Source organism: Triticum aestivum, chromosome 2B (genome assembly GCF_018294505.1).
Source record: "Triticum aestivum cultivar Chinese Spring chromosome 2B, IWGSC CS RefSeq v2.1, whole genome shotgun sequence".
NCBI classification, from domain to species: Eukaryota; Viridiplantae; Streptophyta; class Magnoliopsida; order Poales; family Poaceae; genus Triticum; species Triticum aestivum.
Window position 1 is genome coordinate 471,550,645 of NC_057798.1, and position 11,544 is coordinate 471,562,188.

Genomic DNA, 11,544 nt, shown 5'->3' on the forward strand with positions numbered 1-11,544 from the left:
GGTTGTAAAACTATTTCATCAGAGACAAATTCGATTGGGTTGTAAAACTATTTTTATTTTCAGATAATTAATATTTGGACATGCAAACTAGTTTTGAACATTGAAATATGAATATATGGGCATTTTTTGTCGTGGCAGACAGGATGGGGCCAAAGGATGCGTCCGCGCGTTGGGCGCACGACCACCACATCCCAGGACAGGCCCGGACACGACCCCGTTGCCCTACCCAAACAGACAGAATCCGGGCTAAATTTTTTTTGAGACAATCTCGCGAAGCTTTATTTAGACCAAAACAATGCTCATAGGTACAAAAGAGAGATCACCGGGGTGCCCTAACCAAACATGGCGGCCCACCCCTAAATTTGAGCAATGCTTCGCTAGATTGTGAGCCTCGAAATTCGAGCTCCTAAACTCATGCACAAAGCTACATCTACTTAAAGAAGAGCTCTGATCTATTATTTCATGTAGAATCGCCCCATATCTTACCGGGTTCTTTTGCTTAATATCCTCCACCACCGTTCTGTAATACGAAGCTACATATGCACTCTGTATGTTAAGATCTGCAGCAAGTGCCAAAGATTCCCGAATAGCAAGAGCCTCAACAGTCGGAGGATCAAAAACTCCTTTCACCAGTAATGCTGATGCTCCCTGAAACAAACCATCCTGGTCACGACATATAGCTACTGCTATCCCACGACTCCGGCTCTGGGGTACTGCAGCATCAACATTGAACTTGAACATTCCGTCTGGAGGTTTTAGCCACTGGTTCGGTCTGCTTTGTCGCCTCTCTGGAGGTTTGCTTCCTGTCTCCTCAAGTGTGTCAAGATCTCTCAGATATGCTTTAATAAACTGATGTGTGGAGTCTGGACTCTCGAAGATACCTTCATATATTGCCTTACGTCTCGCCTTCCAAACCAACCAAAGAGTTACAACTAGAAGCACAAACTCCCTCTGTGGCAATTGATCGTGCATTGCAAATAGCCAATTCTGAGCATTCGTATCAGTGTTCATGCTAACTCGTTCCACCAAAGAAATCTCAGACAGAGACCAAATACAGCGTGACATGGTGCAATCAAAAAGAGCGTGCCTCCATGAGTCGGCACAGCCGCACAACGCACAGAGGTGCGTGGTCGCCATGTTGCGATGATGCAAATACATCCATGGAAGGCATGGAGTGTTGCGCAAGTCTCCATAAGAACACCCTCAGTTTTGCTGGGACTTTGGTGTGCCAAAGATCATTCCATGCTTTGCTTGTTTCACTCAAATCAGAAGCTCCTGCAGTATCCTTTATCCAATTCTCTCTATGGAATTTTTTGTTCATGACCATCCGATAGCATGATCTTACTGTGAATCTCCCGCTTCTCTCGGCCTCCCAGGCCCAAAAATCATCAATGATCCTGGTGCACAACGGGATGGACATAATGGCATCAGCATCGAAAGGTATAAAATTTGCTCTTATCAGCTCTTCTTTCCATGTTGCTGTCGTTGCATCAATCAGTTCAGAGACAAACACCGGAGGGTTATCTGATATAGCTATTATGGGGCGCAACGGACCAGCCCTAGGTATCCAGTTTGTCTCCCAAATCCTTATAGTACTTCCATCTCCGACTCGCCGAATAAGTCCCTGCCTTAATACATCCCTTCCATCAATCACAGCTCGCCATATTTGCGAGGGGCGATTCCCCAACTCTGCTTCCAAGAAACCGCAAGTTGGGAAATATGCCGCCTTTAGTATCTTTGCAATTAAAGAGTTCGGATCATCTAGGATCCTCCAAGCTTGACGGACCAACAGAGCCAAGTTGAAATTTCTATATCTCTGAAACCCATGCCTCCCATGTATTTTGGTTGAGTCATCACGTCCCAAGCTACCCATGCTGGCTTCCTCCTTCCTTGCTTGCTCCCCCACCAAAATTGCCTAATTATTGAGGTAATATTTTCACACAATCCTCGGGGCAACCTGAAACAAGCCATAGAATAAACTGGGATAGCTTGGGCCACTGACTTGATAAGCACCTCCTTGCCCGCTGCAGACAACAATTTCTCCATCCACCCTCTTACTTTCTCCCATACTCTGTCTCTCAAATATTTGAACGTGCCCATTTTTGATTGACCCACATCAGTGGGCATCCCAAGGTACCTATCACTCAAAGACTCATTGTGCACGTTCAAAGTTTGTTTTATGTTATCCCGCATCACCTGAGGACAGCCCTTGCTGAAAAAAATGGATGACTTTTCATTATTTATCCGTTGCCCCGAAGCTTCGCAATAAGTCTCCAACAGGTTTGACACCGTCACAGCTCCCTCAACACTTGCCTTAAAAAACAGCAGGCTGTCGTCCGTGAAAAGGAGATGGTTCACAACCGGAGCTGTTGGTGCCACCTTGATCCCCTCCAGACTAGTCGACTCAGAACTCGATTTTTGTAGGCACGAAAGGCCCTCTGCCGCAATCAAGAAAAGGTAAGGAGAGATAGGATCTCCCTGTCGGATACCACGAGTGGGTACAAATTGTTCTAGTTTCTCACCGTTGAACAGAACTGAGAATTTAACTGACTGCACCATGTTCATTACTACCTGTATCCATGCTTGTGCAAAACCCAACTTCTCCATCATAGCCTTGAGGTAAGGCCACTCCAAACAGTCATAAGCTTTCATCATGTCAAGCTTTAGGGTGCAATAGCTGTTTGATTTGGCGTTGCTTCTCTTCATGAAGTGCAAACACTCATAGGCACAAATAATATTATCTGTGATTAACCTTTCCGGAACAAACACTGACTGTTCTTCAGATATGATGTCAGGAAGGATTCTCTTTAGCCTGTTGGCAACCACTTTGGACGCAATTTTATAGATGACATTACATAAACTAATCGGGCGAAATTGAGAGAGTTGGGTTGGGTTCAAAACCTTAGGGATGAGTACCAACACCGTATCGTTGACACATTCAGCTCCTTCCTCCCCTTTTACAATTCTCAGCACTGCATTCGTCACCTCGTCCCCACAAATATCCCAATGCCTTTGATAGAAGTGTGCCGGAAAACCATCCGGTCCCGGTGCCTTCGTTGGTACCATCTGAAAGAGAGCAGTTTTTACCTCGTCCTTTGTGTAGTGCGCAAGTAACATGGCATTCATCTCCTCTGTTACTTTAGTTGGAACCTTTGTTAAAACTTCTTCCATCCCTGATACTCCCTCTGACGTGTATAAACTCTTGTAAAAATCCGTTACAAGTGTTCTTAAGGCACCCGGTTCCTCTACCAACACCCCCAATGAATCAGCAAGTGCCTTGATCATATTTCTCTTCCGTCTCTGACTTGCTCGCAAATGGAAAAACCGTGTGTTTTTATCTCCGGCCGAGAGCCACTCCAGCCTAGAGCGTTGCCTCCACATCAACTCTTCCCTATGGTAAAGCTCAATGAGTTTCTCATTGATTTTCAGCTCAACATGGTGCCGACCTGGCTGGGTCACTACGCAAACGATCCAGTTCACATTTCAGATTCCTTATTTCTTTCCTCACAGAGCCGAAAGTATTCCTGTTCCACGCCCCGAATCCGGGCTAAATAGACCTCTCTTTGGGGTCGTGTTTGGGGTCGTGCGCTGGAGTTGGCCTTAGCGACCGACCCTACTCTCGTCATGGGCTGGACCATTGGGTGTGCCTATTGGGCCTGGGCTGCTGGAGCGCAGCGAAAGGCATCGACTACAAATACAAGTGAACAGGCCACGGACTACTCGGCTATGGACGGATTCGGCCTCCTCGGTCTCTTCTTCCTCTGGTTCTCCTCTCCTTCCCTGCCATAGCCTGATCCTCTGAATCAATGGCTTGTAGTTGAAATCAGTGAGCAATTAACCTTTGTACTAGTGTGTTGCTAACAATTGGTATTCATAGCCAATCCCCACCACCCTTCTTCAATTTCAGCACTCAGCCTCAATTCCATGGATTGGAAGGTACGATTGGTGAGCTCCATCGAGGCGGCCGTGGAGGCGGCTGTGGAGGCGGCCATCAATCGCGAGGTACAGTCGGCCGTCAAGAAGATGCGTGCCTACACCAATGGCTCGAGGCAACGCATCTGCGAGGAGATCAAAGAGAGACACCATGCTCGAGCGATGGGCATCCACAACGTCGTAGCCACCACTTCCGACATGCCTGTTGCGACCACCTCTGAGGCCTCCAACCACGGCACCACTCTACAGCTCGGCAACGAGCGGGGCGTGGCCGCGTCCAACAGCATGGACCTTGTTGCACGTTGCCCACAAGGTGGTCGACACAATGCCCAAGCCGCGCTGTCACCGTGCTGGTGTCAACGGCCCCTCCTGCCGTAACGACAGCTTCATCCAAGGTCACCGCCAGTGTCGTCCCCTAGCGCTACTACTTCAGCCTCGATCTAACGACCACGACCTCGACTCCGACCTCTGCACTGGGGGCGCATACTCAACAACGATGAACTCCCTCACTCACGGCGCCATCTCCACCACCATAATTCCAGCGCCAGAGGCAACGGCGGCGATGGCCATGGACATCTCCATGCTGACCCCCGCGTCCGCATCAAGCGACATCGACTTCCCTGCATCACCAACTTCGGGTACTTCCGATGTCTAGATCGTGCTCCCAGCCTCTAACGTCTTGGGCGTCGACCAGATCACCGGCAGAGAAGACCCTGTGGACATGTTTCGGGCTTCGGGGAGTGCAGCCTTAATCTTGTCTCAGGAGGACTCGCAAGCTCTGTTGTATAAGCCACTAACAGTTTTTGAGCGAGACATGGTACCGCCCATCACCTGTTCGACTGAGTGCTCAAGAAGCAATATGGACGCACCATCTCTTGCATTCTCGACTACTCATATCATAGCAACAAGGTTGTTGCCAGCAGCAGCAGCGTTTCTCGATTCGGGAGCTCACAGTGCAAGCTCAGATGTCACCAACAGCCTGCTACTCCGTCTCGGTGCATGAGGACGACATCAACAACAACGACACCTACACCATGGAGGTGCCCATGACCAAGGATGACATGTTCCTGACCAATCTAGTACTGCCAGCAGTTTCACATGTCTACCCCCTGAAATTGTTCGTCGACCGTCAGCTTCAGGCACACAATCACTCTCAGTTGCATCAAGGACCAACATCAATTTCATCATTGGATGGTTGGGCAATTGATTCTATCTTGTCTTCACTTCCTTGTAGTCCTGATGGTTGCTCGCATAGAAACAAAACCCAATTGCTCATTGGCATCTATGTTGCTAGTAGTGATTCACCAAGGGACCCTGAACAACAAGCATCCATGTCCTTGTTGGGTGTTGGGGTGACAAAAAATTCATCGAACGACAATGTCAAGGACAACCAAAACCTGTTTTCAGATGGGAGATTGTCTGGTTGTTCTACTTGGAATATCCTGATATTGGTCACAAGTTCTAGTCACAATTGTGTCCAGCAAGCAAAGAAAGTTGTATTCAACGCACTGGAATCAACACAAGCCAGTACTCATGTATTTTGCCACAGCAGGAAGAAAGTTGTACCATTGGTCACACGACAGTTGTCGATTCCTGAGTCTGATGCTAGTATATTGTTGCTGGAAGGACTACCTCGATCTTCTATTCACTTGACAGTGGGGTCATCTAGCGCTGGATCAGCCTGTTAATGCGGTGGGATTATTACCATCGCGTTCTGGACACACTTCAAACGGGGCATGCTTAGTCCATTGCATTACAAGGATTTGAGCTTCTGGAGATATATAAGTGTGGACCAGATGATGCTGAAAACTGGGCATGTTATTCAGTTTAGTCTGGAGCATATCCAATGGAAGATTGCATGATCGCTTAACTTGAAAAACTTAAATGTTGTCAACCAGTCCGAGCAAACAATTCTTGCCACAACATACCCTGAGTTGTATTTTCCATGGCACCCAGGCGATGTCCTAGTACATCATATCCGCTTGGTGGAGTACAGCTGCCTAAACTGCAAAAGGCTCATTGTAGAAGCTGCTACACAATATGATTTTGAATGTTTTGTCTGGGAATTTACATGGTCACTTCACTCGTTGTGTTGTGCTGGCATGGCAAATACTGTACCATTTCTGTTCTTTGTTTCTATTGCCATGAGGAGCTTCCGGAGCCTCGAGTTTTATCAAGGGAAGTTGTCATGGGATCCAGGCATCTGGGCCCTTCTCTATTTCTACTTAGACAATGTCTGTGTCGACCGACCCTACTACCTCGATGCATTTTGTGACCAAGTGAACATCAGCAATGACTACTTCCTTGAGCAAGTCGGCGTTGTCTGCTCCCTCAATCTCGCCAAGTTCCGCCTCAACTACGGTACCCACCGCGACCTCGGCGAAGTCATGAAGCATCAAGTAACATGGGATCCAGGAGGTTTGACATGGCATTGGCTTGAGGTCAAGCCAGATTTTAAGGAAGGGAGAATGTTAGCGACTGACCCTACTCTCGTCATGCGCTGGACCATTGGGCGCGCCTATTGGGCCTGGGCTGCTGGAAGGCAACGGAAGGCATCGACTACAAATACAAGTGAACAGGCTACAAACTACTCGACTAGGAACTAGACGGCTTAGGCCTCCTCTGCTTCGGTCTCTTCTTCCTCTGGTTCTCCTCTCCTTCCCTGCCATAGCCTGATCCTCTGAATCAATGGCTTGTAGTTGAAATCAGTGAGCAATTAACCTTTGTGCTAGTGTGTTGCTCACATCATTGCCTGCACCGGCGAGCTATTTTGCTCCTTGAAGCAAATCAGGATTGCATGAAATTGGCATGGGACTATGGGAGAGATGAGTTCATCCTATTTGTACACGTTCAAAATGATTGGACAAAGTTATTCTGTCCTCTTCCTGAATTAGATATTGATGATCCAATGACTCATTTTCATGTTACCATAGAGGGCAGGAGGAGAGACATTCATCTAGAAGACAAAAAAAATGTTCGTAGCATGCCAAGAACATTTCCGTCGCTCTGAAGGGTAAGTACTTGAGGGTGCATTGCACAAGAAATGAGTGAATGAAATAGCAGAGTATGACAAGAGCAACACGGCGCTCGTTAACAATTTTTATCACAAAAAGACAAAGGTCATATATATTAAGTAGACAGACCCTTGTAAACACATCCTAATAAAAGTTGTAAAATGCATCCAAATTTTTAGGGTTGTTGAAGTCTTCTTTCTACTACATCCACCAACGATGCGCGGTAGCATAGTTCATTGTGTCTCTGGCTTTCTTCACAGGGGAACAAACTTGTTGAAACAAGCGAAAGTGTAAGAGAAACAATATTGTCTTTGTACATGATGATGTCAAATTAAGCATATAAGATGTGAACTTGAAAATCAACCGTCTCAACACAACCACAACCACAACCCGACGAGCAAACACGTCGCGCCCCCGAGCTGAGAGCACGCGTGAGCGCCACTTGCTACCGCGCACCCCGCCGGTGGACTGATCAAGCCCGAGGCCGAGGCATGATCTGCGTTTCATCCGTGACGCGCGGTAGCAAGCATGCCCTGGAGCTGGAGGGACGCCGCAGCCCGCAGCCGGGACGTGGGAAGTCGCAACAGCACTCAGGTCATGTACAACGCTCCAACTTGGACCGATGCCCCAGCCGCCACATCGTCATGCCCGATGCCACCTCCTCCAAACCTATCGCCTGCAGAGCAAAATGGGATCCTGCAGAAGAGCTCGCCTCTTCCCTGACAAAAGAGACGAGGCGGCCGCTCGGGCGATGCGGTGTGGGATCCGTCACTTCGCTCAGTACGGGACCATGCACGCCCAGCAAAAGCCCACGAGAGCGAGAGGGGAAGAGCGGGAAGGGGAGAGGGGAGGGCGTCAACCAGGCACGGGAAGGGAGGAGGGAAGGCGCGAATCAAGGGAAGGGGCGAAGCAGAGGGGAAGGCCGCACACCCTCGTTCTCAGCCCGCCATCGACACCGTCTTGCCTGATCTGAGGCGCGAACCAGAGGAGAATCCGGAGCACCCTCGTCCTCAGCCCGCCGTCGGTGTTGTCCTGCACTCCTGCTCGATCTGATCTGGGCTTGTTCTCCCTGTAAGGTATGAGATTACTTCTTCCCCTATCTCTTCCTGTTCTCATGGCCAGATGATTTTTGGTTCAACAAACTAGGCTAGGGTTCGCTGGATTCTGGAGATTTATGGGGATTCGATCAGTAGTTTTGTTCCAAGAACAGTATTGATTTCCTATGTTGCGATTTATACTCAATCTATTTAGAACAGTTCAAGAACAAAGAAGTGAAGCGGATGTTGTTATTTAGTTGTTTCCATCAACAATTTTTTAGTGTTGGTTTGGTGTGCGCACCTTAGTGCAAATCCTTGGTGATTCATTGTATATTCACGGTTCCCACAAGGCTGTAGGCACGCATGCATGCTTCTGGATACTGTCTTTTTGTAGGATCCTCGTTCAATCCATTCCTCTGGATGTTTAATTCTTTATTTGAGGAATGTCTGTTACTATTAGGATTAAGAACTTATAACATGGACCTCATCCAGCGAGGTACCATGTCTGAAAATAGTTCCAGCGTGATTTAATCAATTTGTATAACATGATTCAGCGACACCTTAAATTCACACTGTGAATTCATTGATAGCAGTTGGGAGTTACATTGCTCCTGGATAATGGGTAGAATATGTCAGGGTGATATAATACTTTGGAAATAATACGCCGTCCAGGTTGCAAGGGTGCCTAGAAAGCCAAGGGAAAAGATAAGGAAGCCCCTACTGAGGTCAATATCATGAAAGAACAGATTGGTGCTTTTCTACAAGCACAAGCTGACACTAAGGTGCATAATAAAGAGATGATGGAATTGCAGAGTCGACTATCTGCTCAGAAGGTAGAAGCTAGTCGACTTGCGTATGAGGCTGCAAAGGGAGGACGGTGGCTTGCTTCCTATGTAGATGTTCTACGAATATGTGCAGCAAAAGAGGGGCTCATGTGCAAGGAAGTATTGAAGATGCGAGGCAGTCTTTTTTTGAAATGAGAAGGTTTAGAGGATACACCAACAAATTCAGTCTGAACTTCGAATAAATTTGATATGAGTGTTTACAAATCTTTCCTTTATCTGTATTTGGAAACCATAAGATTATTTTGTTACTTCGGAATTTTTTAGGCCCTGTTTGGTTCATAAGTCCTAGGACTTTTTTTAGTCCCAACTTATAAGTCTCAAGTCCCTAAAAAGTCCCTACATGTTTGGTTCATGGGACTTATAAGTCTCTATAAGACCATATTACAACTATAAGTCCCTATAAGTTCCTCCTTGAGAGTCTTATTTCATAAGTCGCAAACGACCACTTTAAGTCCCTATAAGTCCCTCCTGTTTGGTTTAGATGGGACTTATAGGGACTTTTTTAAGTCCCTAAACCAATAAGTCCCTGGAAACAAACACCCTCTTAATGTCATGGACAAGACGTACTTGCTACTGTTTGGGTATCAAGATTGCTGATTTTTGTATGAAAATCAAGTTTTTCGATAACTTTCAATATGCATGCTTGTTGATATCATTGATTCAAATGGTTGTTGTACTGTTTAAATGTAGTGGATGTTTCATGTGTTGGAAAGTATGTGAGGGAGAAAAGGTAAGATGATGACATCGCATAGTGTAGCTTTCATTGGGTGATTATAGCACACACAAGTAGATTCATTGAAATATATCCGCAACACATGAAACAAATGTAGCGAAGCTTCTATTGGATGATGCCTCCATTGTACATGCCCTCGGGCGGCTCGACCGTCATCCACGTCCGCCGCAAGCGAGAGATCACCACCAGCGCTTGGTGCCGTTCTGCAATATCCTCGTGACGTCTTTTTTCTTTTTGTGGCGTCAATATCGTCATGACGTAGCACGGAGGGATCATCACCACTGGAGACGGCCGATGATCCCGCGGGCCGGCGGCAGGAGTTGATGGGCTTTCTCGCGGACCCTGGAGCATCTACCGTCATCACACGGAAGGGCGGGATTCATCATGTCTCGACAGAAAAACGAAAGGGTGGGACTCAGCAACGTACTGTCGTTCTCGTTCACAGCTTGGAAAAAATGGCGTGAGTCCGCTAGATTTATTAGCTAAAAAAAAATGGAGATGCGGGGGATCGAACCCCGTGCCTCTCGCATGCAAAGCGAGCGCTCTACCATTTGAGCTACATCCCCGTTGCTGTACATACTTTACCAAGATTTATTAGATTTGTGTGTGGGAGTTGGCTATGGCCATGAGCGAACCTGGGAGGTAGACGTCAGAGCTGAATTCTTCCCCAACGAAACTTGGGTAGGCGACAACAAGTCAGCGTGACTAGAAAAGCAGCCCACTCATATGATCTCAGTCGATGGCTATAGCCCAGACCTGTCTCGCTTATAGCGAGGCGTAGCGCAGCCTCACGTCAAGCAACAGCCATAATGGGCCAGCGCAGCGGGGGACACATGTCTTGAGCGCTCTTTTTTTCTGCCGTGATATTTCAGGTGTTTTCAAGGGTGCCTCGGCTGTCATCTTGAGAAACATCGAAGACCCGGAGGTTCTGGAGGTCCTAGCCATCAGACAAGCCTTGGCGCTAGTGGAGGATATATGTGAACAAAGAATCTTCGTCGCGTCAGATTGCAAGACTGCTGTTGATGCGATCAAAGGGGGAACGGGGGCGCCTTATGGAGAGGTGGTACATGAAATAACACAACGAGCTAGGTCTTTTACTTCTTGTTTTTTCAGTCACGAATTCCGGACCTCGAATTTCGAGGCCCACAACCTCCCAAAGCATGCTTTAACGCTGGGGACCGGCCGCCATGTTTGGTTAGGCCACCCGATGAGCCTTTGTTCGTCCCTGTAGACATTGTGACGGTTTAATAAAGCTTCCGCGAGTTTGCCTAAAAAAATCAGATTTCAGGTGCCCCTGGATTCGATGTATTAATATACAATGAAAATATTCGATCTATTTTTGAAAATTTATAATTGTGTATTTAAAAAATTTTCAGCGTATATGACAATTTTTTTCAAAGTATAGTTAAATTGCTTACTATATGTCACAAAAATGTTCAACGTATATCACAAAAATGTTCAATGTGTATTTAAAATTTTCTCGGTGTATACCACAAAAATGTTCAATGTATATTTAAAAATTGTTCAGAATATATTAAAAAATTCAATGTCCATTTTGAAATTGTTCAGCCTACATAAAATATTGTTCATGTTTTTTGATTTTTTTTTCATTTTTTTAAAACAAATCACGTTATAGAGGTTTGTTCGAAATTAGAATTTTTTCACATTTTGAATTATTACTCGCACTTTTTAAGAAAACTTGTTCACATTTTCCCAAAACAAATTGACAAAATTGAAGAAAAAAATGAAACTGCCGCTGTAGCTAGTACTTTATTTAACCTGGCTAGTACTTATATATTAGCACTGTACTTTATTTCAGGTGCTTTGTAGTGTGAGGTATGGAGTTTGGCACCACGCACCAGCTTTCACTTTTCCTGAAGTTTTACATTCGACGCCTGCTAATGGACCGGCCCATTTGTCTATTGGACGCTCACGAGTTCCATCGATCAAACGATTGCCTTTCTCCGAAACGTTTTGCTCTG

General features: G+C 46.4%; 1 long non-coding RNA gene and 1 other non-coding gene across 2 annotated transcripts; one reads left to right on the plus strand and one right to left on the minus strand.

The window, feature by feature from the left end:
- The first annotated feature begins 7,336 nt into the window (after positions 1-7,336).
- Positions 7,337-9,043, plus strand: LOC123045522 (uncharacterized). The gene is made up of 2 exons (XR_006421463.1): positions 7,337-8,023; positions 8,657-9,043. It is a non-coding gene; the product is annotated as an uncharacterized lncRNA (long non-coding RNA).
- Positions 9,044-10,055: 1,012 nt separating this feature from the next.
- On the minus strand, positions 10,056-10,128 carry TRNAA-UGC (transfer RNA alanine (anticodon UGC)). Its single transcript has one exon. It is a non-coding gene; the product is annotated as a tRNA-Ala (tRNA).
- Positions 10,129-11,544: the final 1,416 nt, after the last annotated feature.